The 13,864-nt window shown below is 36.4% G+C and overlaps 1 protein-coding gene across 1 annotated transcript in view; it reads right to left on the bottom strand.

Moving 5' to 3' along the window:
* Positions 1-13,864, bottom strand: part of MEI4 (meiosis-specific 4 homolog (S. cerevisiae)) — a gene marked incomplete at its 5' end in the record, with an annotated part of 56,198 nt that overhangs the window by 16,179 nt on the left and 26,155 nt on the right. The window lies entirely within an intron of this gene.

The following is a 13,864-nucleotide window of genomic DNA, read 5'->3' as shown; positions in this document are numbered from 1 at the left end:
GATCTAATGAGGAGGTGTCCCTGCCCATGGCAGGAGGTTGGGACTGGATGATCTGTAAGGTCCATTCCAATCCCTAAATTCTATGATTCTATGATAAATCCCTAGATAAGAATAAATTCTATTATATTTACATAAATTCTCAGTTCTTGTTTTTAATAATTATCAATTCTAATTTAATATTAAGAGCATCCAAACTCAGCAGCTACATAATGCTATCCTATCATAAATCCAAGCATTTAATGAAATTTGACTGAAAAATGGTCATCTAGTGATTTCTACAGGCTCTGGATCAGGTCTTTAAATTTTGAAGTAGGCTGCATACACAATGCTATTAGACCACTACATGCCAGCACTGAATCACTCCCAGCTATCTAATGAAAATGTTGGCATATTCAAAACATTTGTAATGCTTTTTGAAAATATGTTCTAGTAAAAATTTTGTTTCCCCCAGCTGGATTTCTTCCTCAAATAAATATTTTAACAAATAGATAACAAATAACAAAAGACCCCTGATATTTAGTCAATAATATTGATTCAAGTTGATTCAACACAAAACTGGTTGGACAATTACTTACACTTCATTCATAATTTATCTAACTTATTCAGCTGTAATACAATTTCAGCATATTCTATCAATCTTGATCAGGGCCTTTTGTTGGGCTTGGTTTTGTTTTGGTTTTTAGTAACTATTACTTAATGTTAGGCAATAAAATATAGATCAAGAAAGCCAAAGCTCATAAGCCGTTATCAAAGAATGAGAATAATAATTGCAAACAATGAACAGAATAAACAACAGCTTTCAGATTGATATATTAATAACACATTCTTAAATTCAGCATGTGGAAAGGTCTATTGCCTGTGTATAAAGGAGTTTGGACTAGATGACTCCCCGTGATCTCAGAATCCATGAATCAATAATATAATTTAACTTTCAAATGCACTTAAAATAGTTTGCAAGGAAGTTAAGAAGTATGTTTTGAAATTGAAATCTATGCTAAAATACATTTTGAAGAACAGCTCTTATGATAAATCAAAATATTTAAAAATTAGCAAAAAGGCTCTTGAGCATTATCAGTTTTGTAATTAGCATAAACCAACCCAGAAGAGTATATATTCTTTGAAATGCTATTCAAGTGAACACAGCTGTAATCTACCTATTATTCAGGTCCTTATATGTACATATAGCACCACGGTAACTGTGCACAACTCTGTAAGGACTCAATCAATGATGCAGTCCAGTCTTCAGCTACCGTTTCCTCCCAGTTTCCAAGCCATCTCTCCAAATAACTGTTTTCTCCATCTTTATAGAGAAAATACATTACACACAGGTGCTACAGTGAATACTGAATATAAGAATATATTGGCCAGAACAATCCCATGCAGCACTCCAGGCTGGGGACAGAGTGACTGGAGAGCACCAGGCAGAAAGGGACCTGGGAGTTTGGATAGACAGGGAGCTGAACATGAGCCAGCAGTGTGCTCAGGGGGCCAAGAAGGCCAATGGCATCCTGGGCTGGGTCAGGAACAGTGTGGTCAGTAGGACCAGGGAGGTGATTCTGCCCCTGGACTCGGCGCTGGTGAGGCCACACCTTGAGTACTGTGCTCAGTTCTGGGCCCCTCCCTCAGTTCAGGAGGGATATTGAGGTGCTGGAGCAGGTCCAGAGAAGAGCAATGAGGCTGGTGAAGGGACTCGAGCACAAGTCCTACAATGAAAGGCTGAGGGAGCTGAGGTTGTTTAGCTTGGAGAAGAGGAGGCTCAGGGGAGACCTTATCAGCCTCTGCAACTCCCTGACAGGAGGTTGGAGTCAGGTGGGGGTTGGTCTCTTCTCCCAGGCAACCAGCAGGAGGACAAGAGGGCACAGACTCAAGCTCTGCCAGGGGAGGGTTAGCTTGGATATTAGGAAGAGATTTTTTACAGAGAGAGTGATCAGGCATTGGAATGTGCTGCCCAGGGAGGTGGTGGATTCACTGTCCCTGGAGGTTTTCATGATGAGACTGGATGTGGCACTTAGTGCCATGGTCTATAACCACAGTAGGGTTGGGCTCGATCTTGGAGGTCTTTTCCAACCTAGTTGATCCTATGATTCTATGAAGAATGGACATCAGAAGTAATCTGCCTCAGAAACAATTCACAGGGCTCCAAATATGAAATCCCCAAAAGGCTTCATTTAACACAAACCAGTCACTTCTGCACAAAAATCACCTGTTTCAAATCCCTGCCAGGACACATCTCATCTACATCCTGAATTTTTATTACTGCCTGAAAAAGGAAGTTTTAACCTTCAGCACTTTGAAATCCTGACTGTGGGATGTGTTAGCAATTTTCTAAAATGAGCCAAATTCTGTACATTTTCTGTAAAACCTCTTTCCTGACCTACTAGCATTAATTATTACATCCTTATTATACCAATCTCCCCAGAACTACCATCCACACATTTAATTACAATAGCACTTCAATTTCTTCCAGATCTCAGAACCAGAGGAAATTTGCAGTGTAGTTTATTCTCCCCCCCACTTCCTGGGCGAATTTTAACCATAACTCCTAATGTCAATAAAATATATAAACAGGAGTTCAGGAGTTTAGATTTACAGCTGAAAGGGTGCTCAAGTGTTCTAATCACAATCCTCACCCTGAGACAGAGTCAGTTATACTTGTCACCCCCAAAAGATGCTCATCATGAATGTATTTGAGTACTTTGTAAGTCTGACATCTAACCTCAAGCATGGAGTATGTTTTTTGTTCACTCCAGAACACAAAAGGATTACTCCTCATATAGCAACTTCTCATGTTCTGGAAGACTACTACAACTTATCTTCCTCCTCAGTCCTCTCTTTTCTACATTTTTTTATGGAAACTGACATTTCAACAACAATATCTCAAAATACATCAAACATTCACACAAAGGATCCCATGAAAATTACCCACAAAACATGGAAATGCTCTATTCTACATATTCTGTATTTTTAAATAGATGCGAAACTTCGAAAACAAGCCAAAAGCAGAAACTGCCAATAACCATTATTTTTAGTGATCATAATACATTCTTGACATTTTGACCAACTGTTTGTTATATATCACATGTTGCCTAGTCACATACTAGCACTATTGAATGTTAGATTACAATTATGAACGTTGGGCAACATTTCACACTCCTCATCCCAAAGCACCTTTCACTGCTTGGCCTATTTACCACTATCTATATAAAACAGATGAATTTTGAGAAAAATATTAGTAAGTCTGCCATGGATTCAAAAGTTACTCTTTAAGGGTGATTAGTAATGCTGTATAGCAAATAGCAAAATATTATTAAATAAAAAAGATAATTCTGTAAGAAGTTTAATCCCTATGTAACCCTCTAAAATCATTGTGGGAGCAGAAACCCTCTTGTTTTTAATTAGTCTTAAATCATGTATAAGGAGGATCTCAACAGCTTTATGCTTTCCCTGAAAGTTAACTTCCTCTACTTTTTCTACAGTGGTATCTACACTCAAGAGAACAGACAGGCATAGTTTACAAAGATCTGTCTTTCATATGGTAATTAATTTTAAAAATCTGTGACCATGAAAAACTGTATCTTAAATAATCCACAAACTGGAATCAGCTCCCATGTTACAGAGAGAAAATATAGGTATGAACCTCTAATTCATTAAATCCAGACACTCATCAAATCACAGTTTTCTCTATGCTAAGTAGAGCTAAGTAATTCTTGGGCAGCCACCATGTAGAATAAACTAGCAGGATGCATTCCAAAGGTTGGTTAAAGGATTCACTAGCAGAATCATGAATCATTGAGGAAATTAAGGTCTATATTCAGACTATGTTCTTTAGTATTGCAAATAATTATCTTATTTATTTTATATAGTTTCTTAATGTACTATTAACTACCTGCTTTTATTAGGAATGGCAATTTTAAATCAATACAATGAGACTGCAAGCCTAATCTGAGTCTTTTATGCCTACAGTTGTAATTATGTGTCTGGTTTGTGTTTTTTTTCTTGGTTTTGTTTGCACGAGTACTTGCTTTTGTTACTATAGAGGATCGATGACACTCAATTAGAAGAAACACTATTCAGTATTTTATCCATCCTTGTTATATACATGGGCATGAAATGTGTAGCATTCAGTCTCTGCTCTGAATACAGACTAAATCCTTCTTTTTTAGATTTTTAATGACAATCATTGCTATAATTTCACACATACCATAAATATTACTTTAACTTCATAACAGCTTTTAAAGAGAGAGAGGTAATGCTTTCATCCTTTAAAGAAGGAATATTTTAAATACACATAGTAGCTGCTAATGCCAATCTTGGCTGTCTGGGACATGATTTCACAACTCCTGCCATTACACAGAAATGCAGAAAGTCAAAGGAAAGCCCATGCTGGCTTCTGTGAAAACTGTGGCCACTTATGTCTTCCTCTTTAAACTTGTACACATGCACTCACAGAAATAAAAATAAAATAAAAAGCACATACAGAAATAGCCTGAGACAGACATCTGCTTAAAAGAAGTCTCAGTCTGAATGGTAAACATTTGCCAAAATTTACAAAATGAAAACAAGCTCTTATGACAGGAAACACTATCATTTACCTGATCTACAGTGTGGGTGAATTTTGCTGTGGGAGAATTGATTCTTTTGTCTTCTGACTGAAAGAGAAAAGTTTTCTTTTCACGTTATACCTGAAAATTTATTCTGTTTTCAGGAGATGGTACAATAACATCTTTCAAGCATACATCACTTATCTGACAAAAGCACAACTCACTAGCCTAATTTTTCTATCAATATTGGAAATACCAAGTGGAATTATACACCATTTACTTTTGAGAAAAAAACTTAGCAATTATCTAGAATTACTTCTTATTTTTAGTGAGAAAGAGTTTTCATGCTTAAAAGCTCCTTACTCTCTTTAGCCCCAGAATTCTGGTGCTACCTTCTCCTTTCTTCTCTGGAGCTAAGAGTCTGTAAAAGACAGAAAAGGTTTGGTATGTAAACCATTTCAGGCATATGATGGACAAAATGGTGACTGAGAGTAATTCAGCACAGATTTACAGGTTTGGTAAGTGGAGGGTGAGGTGGACTGAAATCTTCCTGAACTGCCATTCCTAGAGGGTTATGAAGAGGCATAAAATCCAGCTAGAGGTCACTTACTAGTGGTTCAGCCCAGGAGCTGACAGTGTCACCCAGTACTGTTTAACATCTTCATGAATGACCTGGACAATGAGACTTTTGTATCATCTCCAAACTCAGCAGGTTTAGAGATGATACAAAAGCTGGAGAAGTGATGGACACACCAGAGGATTACTCTAACATTCAGAGGGACCTTGAGAGGCTGGAAAAACCAGCCAAGAGGAATCCTGAGTTGTCACAAAGTACAAAAAATGCTTTGAGCAGGGGATTGCACTAGATCATCTCTAGAGGTTGCTTCCAACCTTATCCATTCCATAATTCCACAATCACTCAATGAACTCACTGTTTAAGTTAATCAACAGAACTGAATTATAGTTTACCTAATCAAATTGTGTAGAAGGAACTCAAAATGGTTAACTTACACAGTTACTTTAAACTAAGTTTTTTCACAATTTATTCCAACAGGCAGAAATACTAGTCAAATTTTTAACTCTATCCATTATCCCACTTTCCCTCTCATATTTATCACACACAATTCTCTATACTATTCTGTATTAAAGGTCATACCTAGGCTTAGTAAAAGAGCTTTGATTAAATGGTAAGGCTACACACAGAGTTCTTTAAAACTGCAACTTCAGCTAGAAGTTTAATAATCTGAAAACTCAAGAGACACTAGGCATAACTTTTAATGAAAGAATTAATTATAAAGATGAAATAGAGCCAAAAAGATCTTGTTTCAAGACAATACACCCAGAGTTCAAGTGCGCTTTGCCAACTCAATTCCAGGAACGACAGATGCCAAGAAATTCAAAACATATGAGCTACATCTTCAAACTCTGCACTATAATCATGCAACCTGGGATGCTACTATATACAAAAAAAAGGAGAAATACACACATTTTTTTTCTATTTTCCTTATTGTCTTGCTTTATGCATTTGTCATTACACTGGAACAGGTTGTCCAGGGAAGTGGAGGCTGCTCCAAGCCTGGCAGTGCTCAAGGCCAGGCTGGATGAGGCTTTGAGCATCCTGGTCTACTGGGATGTGTCCCTGTCCATGGCAGGGGGGATTAGACCTAGATAATCTGTAAGGTCCATTTCTAAATTCTGTGATTCCATGACTTCTCCCTACATGAACTGCTGAATCAAGTGAAATCAATCCATTCTTCTACAGTAGGAAGTTAAACTGGAGTGGATTCAAGAAGTTATTTCCTGAAACTAGTTTTAATTCTGTGATGTTGGTGCTTGTCCCTGTCCATGGCAGGGGGGATTAGACCTAGATAATCTGTAAGGTCCATTTCTAAATTCTGTGATTCCATGACTTCTCCCTACATGAACTGCTGAATCAAGTGAAATCAATCCATTCTTCTACAGTAGGAAGTTAAACTGGAGTGGATTCAAGAAGTTATTTCCTGAAACTAGTTTTAATTCTGTGATGTTGGTGCTACATGCATTTCAATACTTCAGCTTTTTTTTCTAGGAGATATACAATACAGATTGTGCTGCCATAAATTTTGTGACTGAGCTTGTGAACGTGCACATTTACAATTGTGGTTCAACCCAGAAAAGGTATCTGGTTACCTGTATTTCATCCAAGTTCAAGATTGCCATCGAGAATGTCTTAATCTAATCAAGTCATATAAATCATATCCTGCCTGAACATACTTCAGCTTCTCTTTCTGGAACATCTCCAACTTTAACAAAGCATTCTCTGCTGCACAAATCCTAGACATCCAAGCCTTACTCTCTATCTTAACGCCAATCCAGCGACTCTTGTAAATAACACTCTGATTTAAACACACTCAGCTGCTGCTCGTTTCTCCCTCACCACCAACCCAGATCAGTATCCCATTCCTGTGTCTCCCAAACCCCCATAAGTCCTAAGGGTGTAAATAAGCTTGCTCTTATTTTGACACTTACTCAGGCCTACCAATACATTACTTCCATTGAATCAGTTGTGGATTGACAAGGCTACATCATCAGTGCTTACCTAAAATTGAAACCACAGATTCCTAAACCCTCAGCACAACCTTAAATCTAGCTCTGATACTTCTATAAAGACATTCAGCTTTAGCTCATCACAACTTACCTCCCTAAACTAAACCTACAGAGGAAATCTCCTCGATATATCAACGAATAGGAGTTGCTGCTGACACCAGTCCTGAAACCTACTTTCCCTCTGGGCACAGAATTAATAGCAGTTTGCTGTCCTACCAGATCAAGCTTTAACTAGTCAAGTAGAATGCTGCTACCCAAAATCTGGACTACGTTTAAAATAAACTCTGGAACCAGATTTTCATCTTCCACGTGTCTCAGCCATGCAAACTTTATTTCAAAACCTAATTCCAACCTTAGCTATGAAACAAATTCTAGGTAGCAAATCCCTTTCATCCCAGACATAAGCCTACTCTATTCATGACTTCTACATCAGTTAAATCCAAGAGAGATGAATTCTTCTGGTTTCAGAGCCAAGCTTAGGACAGCAGCTCCTTCTGAATGTGGTGGCAGCATTCAAGGCAACTCATAATGCACTTGAATCCACACCACCACCAACACCAACTGTAGCCTGTGACTGTTTCAATGGAGGAGTTAACCAGAGAGTTTGTTCTAACACCAACTCTAACCCAACAGTGAACTAGTAGAACAAACATAGCCCTGTTGGTCGTGATAAACACTTCTCAGCACAGCCTTTCAAGCAGTTCCCTCTGTGGTGAGTATCTTATTTTTCCATCCTAATTTTAAACCCCAATCTAATCCTAAACCTAACTCTAAATGCACTGGAGCCATCCTTCCCAACTAACAACCTAAGGCAAGGGTTCAATGCAAGCACAAAGAGAACATAAACCAAAACTCTTTCTTGCTTATCGAGACAGAGTGTGCAAAGAACAGAACTAGTTTTTCTATGCCAGATGGCACACCACAGCTACTGCAGAAGATATGCCACCGTGCACGTGCTTAGTGCTTATAATGTCTCACAGTGAGCTACATAATAAGGAGTTTTCAAAAGCACTTGCACATTTTAGAAAGCACTGAACAAACATAAGTTAATCTTCTTGGTTCTGTGATTTAAAGTAGTGATGGTTTTGCATAAGCTCTGCAGGTAGATAAACACAGCTCTAAATGTATTTTTAGCAAAACAAACCAAACCAATAAATGAGGTCCCAATGGGGCAAGTTGATGTTCTAAGCCATTATGTACAGAACTGTCACACATGTTTAGAGAGAGGCAAGTGTATGCAAAGCTATGAAATCCAGAGATTGGATTGTCCAATCCAAAGATGTGTCCTGTAAAACAAACAGAACATCTTGAAAGAAAGATTAAGTATGATTTCACAAGAGTGTTCACTATAATTCCATACTTCTTACTATATTTATCTAAGCTCTTAAAGACAGTTTTAATTATCAGCTGTAGTTACTGTTCCAAACAAAAAATTCTTTATATCAGTAATTCCTAGTTAGAAATTTTGGGTCTACAACTCTGCTTTTCCATTTTATGAAGATATGAATTACTAAAGTAGCATATAAATTGCAAAGCTACCAACACAGAAACTGTGCATTTATACTGTATCTCAAAACAACATCTAGTGAAACTGTGTTCAAAGCACAGCATAAGGAAGACTTATACAAAATCTCCAAAAGTAAAATCAGAAGGTAAATCTGTAATAAAATGCCCCCTTGCCTCAAAATTGAACTTTTCAGAGCACATATGGGATATATGCTATTCACATAGACAACTCCAATATCCAAAAGCATTTAGGAAGCAGTGCTTAATTTTCTGTAATATCATTCCATTTTGAGAATCATTGTCTGTAAGCAACAATGCTCCATGAAAAACGGAGCTTAATGAGAGCATTAAAACCACCTATTTGGTTTTAAGACACAGGTTAAGTAAAAATAAAATGGTGTTCCAGACTAGCAGATACACCACATATGCCACAAAAATCTGATGCTCCTTCCTTATTCACATTCTGCATTCAAGCATGCAAAAGGATTAACTGAGCTGTGAAGAAAGCAATAGGAAAAGGATAGAATTAACACTGGGATTAAGGAAATAAGAGCAGCATCAACCCAGAATAAAATTAAATAAATATAAAAAGTGCAATGCACAATTTGAAACACGAAGATTTCCAGGAATACTACTTACTTGCTTTTTGAGGTATGATATATTCTGATTTCTGTAATTAATAATTTTTCCTTTTCCAGTGTTATGTTTCCATGACTGACATGATTCACCAATATTAAGAGTAATAATTCTCTAGTTGACAGACTGCTCCTCATGTAATCGGTATTTGCTGTTTCTATTCCCAAACACACCTGAGGTTTTCTGATTACATGTCATCCTCAATTTTTCCAAGCACCTAAGTGTAGTCAAAGTCCTGCTCCCTTTTAGCTCTGTAGGAATACTTCTAAACTCCTTTCTCCTTAATGCTATCATTTGAAGATAGTATGAGAGGGAAGAGAATAACTGCACGAACCATTTGTCATTTTTCTGTTCTGTCTGACACGCAAACATCTCAAAATCTAACCTGTAATAGGGGATGATGTATGCAGCAAAAGCAGGTATACACTTCAAAGGTATATGGAACTCTTTTGGCATACACCAAGTCTTGACGATTCTTTCATTCCTGCCTTTGAGGGGAGAGATTTATGTTTTCCCAAATCTGTTTCTCTAAACTGGGTATATAAGAAAAAAATGCAGATCCACTGATTATTCTATCCAGACATTATTTCCTCTATTACCAGGAGCATCAGCAGTCACAGGGAATAAAAAACAATCCTACATTTACCCAGAGCACTGTTCTGCAGCACCTTTAACAATTCACAATTTGAAATATGTTGCAATCTGGGCTTACCAGCATAACAAGGAAAGAAATGACACCTTAAAAAGGATGAACAGATGTCCAGATGCAAGTTTAATTATTTTCATAAGGTCTATATGGCACCGCTCTCTTTTCTTTTACCTAGATGAAGTATTAGTAATCCAATGTGTTAGTAAAAGTCAACAGCAGAAACCACAAAAAGCCAAATATACTTGATAGCCATTTTAGTACCTCAAAACACAGTAGACTACAAAATATATTTAGCTTTTCTAGGTGCATAATATTCTCCGTTATTTTTTTCTAATTAACTATTGTAGCAATTTTCTACCGTACTTGGGAAAAAACAGTCTAGCTTTTTTTCTAGCCCATAAGAAAGCTTTATTACAACATATATAAACTTACAGCTGAAGATATAAACAAAGTAAACTTCTCGGCAAGAAGGGCATATCTGAAGAGTTCTCTACATCACATCAGACACACTTCCACTTGGAAAAAAGTATGTGATGGGTACCACACCTGACCAGAGCATCCACTGGACACAGAATGGCTGCATGAAGAAAGGCTTATGAAGACAAGCCTTGACATTAATAGTTCAGTTCTTTGCACTTTAAACCTTTCTGTTGTCTAGCTGAACACAACTCCAGGGAAATTCTATTTTCCCTGATGGGTTGCTTACCACCTGAGCTAGTCCATCTTGACATTTGCAGTGTCTCTAATTTGCAGGCCAGCTAGAAAAAAAGGGCTCTCCAGCCACAGGAATATTTCAGCCCTTCATTTGCTTCCATATAGAGCTGTTGTGTAGTTTGACATTTTAGTGACACGACTGTTTGCTACACAGTGCTGAATAGCAACTAAAATCCAGGAAAATGCTCAAAATCATAGTGCATCCATGCTCCTCTTTGCTCTTTTTCTTCCCAATACACTGTCTGCATAGACTCCCTGTTTAGAGGCATATGCATCAGACACACCAGAGCTGAATGCATCTTAGAATCACCTCATGTACATGTATCCTGCACATTCAATCATCATCAATCTGTTGTGTACACCTAAAGAATTTAAATACTTGGGAACTAAGTTAATTTATTAATTACTCTAACTAAAATAGAACTTGTTACAAACATCTAATAATGTTATTTACATAAGGTTGTCAGTGTTCAGACAGAAGAATGTTTTGCATGACAACCTGGTACAACTGTTCTGTAGGATCAGGCCTTTCCTGGAATAACACCTCTGGCCTAGATCATCCAAAAAGAGATCTTCATAGAGATATTATGGGATTTTCATCCCTTAACTTTTGATGTCTACAACATCAATATCTACATTTCAGCTTATCAACTTAAATTTCCTCATAGCCTGAAGAGAGAAGCAGACAACTCTAGGGCCAATCATCATAATTATATACAACAACATACGTTGGACAAGAAATTACTTTTCCCCCCTGTTGGCTATAATGGAAAATCAAAGTAAATAAATCATATCGAAACATCATAGAAATCGGAACTCAAGTGAGACAAATCCCACCATACATCTAACTCCTTTGGCTCATTTGAGTCAAAGCTGTTCTGTTGTAAAGAGCTCAATTCTCAGAAATTTATGCAACATTCAACACCGCCTTGCATGACTCTCTGTCTTCATGTTGGAGAAATTTTTAACTGTAGCTGCTTGGCTGACTTTTATGAGAAGCAGATAGCAATGTCTGCTATGTACACCTAAACTAAACAGGATGAATCTCACCTTGCATATCCCTGTGTCTAAGTCTAACTGCACCATTCTTTTCAGGAGACAAGTTAGCACCCATTTGGATTTGAACTTCATGCTTCCATATAACATTAAGAATTGCATATAACTTGGTGCATGGATTTTAACAACCCAACTATTCAGTTTACAGTTTTCATAATAGAAATATTTTAAAGTTTTCAAAAAAGAAAAATATTATGCAGAAAGTAATGTGATACAAAAATGGAGCTAGACAAGTCACATATCAGCAATTACTCAATATTAAAGCTTTCCAAAACCTCACAGAATCTTCCTTTTTTTCTATTTTCACATCTTGTTTTCTCATTTTTAACTTTCTTCTTCAGAGTTCTTGGAATTAACACCCAGGGGGATAGAAATGGGCAGTAAACCAATATGTGCTCTCCATTTCTGGTCTTCTGTCTTTGAAACTTATCATAAGGCAAGATCTGCTATCATGGTAAAAACACTTGAAAAATTATGCATCTTCCACAGCAGCACTCTGAAATTTTGGGATCGTACAATCCTATCTGCTTTGTAGAAGGAATCCAGTTGGGAATCACAAGATTTCCATTCCATAGTATAATAAGGTTCAGTTACTGTATTCTTACAAACTGTATTTATGAAGCATGAAAAGTTCCTATTATAGATAAAACTGAAAAGTCCATATCCAACATCTGTGAAAATTAAGGGATCCAACTGAATTTATCTTAATATGCTTTTGCCAAAAGTCAGCTTCCTGGTGTCAGCAAAGTGCTGAGTATGTGCTTTAGTTTAAGCACATGCTGAAGTACTTAAATGAATTAAAGCAAACTACTAATTTGCTTGAGAATTTAATACCAGAAAATTCATCTTCACTGAGTGGAAAATCAGGATAAGCATACTGTTTTACACCTTCCTTACTTACTTTTATTTTCTATATTAGCATGTGGGAATACTGCATAAAAAATTGTATTATTTGCATATTTGGCATGAATTTGTCATATTGTAACATTAATGGATTTAGTCAATTAGAGAACAATATAAAATGTTCAGAGTAATCTCTGTACTTTTCTGTTGTAGTTTATTAGATACACTCTCCTACATTCAATGTAATTTTTTAATTTGTAAAGACAGAGACACAGATAGCTCTTTAAAACTGGGACACAGATAACTTTTTCCAAGAGGACACAGATAAAAAGTCTCTAAAATCAGTCAGAATTCTAAAGTAAAAAATTTGCAATATTTATCAAAGGATGTATCCACAAACCTGCAAGGTGCTTTGCTGAGCACACCTCCTATTGAAGAAAGGATGGAATATAAAGTTGCATATTCTGGAATGTACACATTTTACAAACCATTTGGAGCTTAGCTCAAGTCTTAACAAGGAAGTTAAAATAGAAATGTTGAGCTATCTAGATGGTTCATTTAGAATAATTAAAAGGAATTTTGTTTTCAGTCTAAATCAGTGGTGAAAAATACCTTAACTTAAAAAAAAATTCTTACAAAAAATTAAACATATAGATTTGCTCAGATGAATAAGCTATTAATTCAATTTCTGTTTTCCATTAAATATTCAAAAGCTAATTGCAAGCTAACCTAAACACCTGCCTCAGATGATGTCTTTATTTCTCCTATCTGCCAACCACAAGAAAAAGACAACCAAACAAAGCAAAAAGCTCACATATTTGCACACCTCTAATCATAACTAATATTCAGAGTCTCTAATTTGATTGTTTTAAATGGAAGACATGAAACACCTTTGCAGTTAACAGCAGTTTTGCTTAAGTAACAAAATACAATTAGGATACTTGCCAGATAATGAAGTTTGATTATATGAAGTATTATCTTTCTGTTAATTCTAATTTAGGTATTTCTGAAGTTGTTTTTTTTAAGCTGTCATTTTCTATATTTCAAACTGATATCATATCATTAGATTTGATTACAAAACAAGAAAAATACCAACTTTAACCCTTTCTAGAATCATACCTACCAACAGTAATGCCACACAAAAGCTGAAATTTCAGAAGCAGGTCTGTAAATAAGGCCATCAGAAATACCAGAGTTCAGTGTCCTATTGTGATATATTTCCAGAATATTATCACACACAGAATGTGTAAGGGTTTGTAAATGAACACAATACATCTGTTTGGACTAAATGCAAGAACACACAAACTTTTAAAACACTTCACAGAAAGCTAAG

The sequence above is a fragment of the Acanthisitta chloris genome, unplaced genomic scaffold, assembly GCF_000695815.1.
Source record: "Acanthisitta chloris isolate BGI_N310 unplaced genomic scaffold, ASM69581v1 scaffold3851, whole genome shotgun sequence".
In the NCBI taxonomy this organism is placed as follows: Eukaryota; Metazoa; Chordata; class Aves; order Passeriformes; family Acanthisittidae; genus Acanthisitta; species Acanthisitta chloris.
Note: the sequence above shows the minus strand (reverse complement) of the source record. Positions and strands in the feature narration are given on the sequence as shown.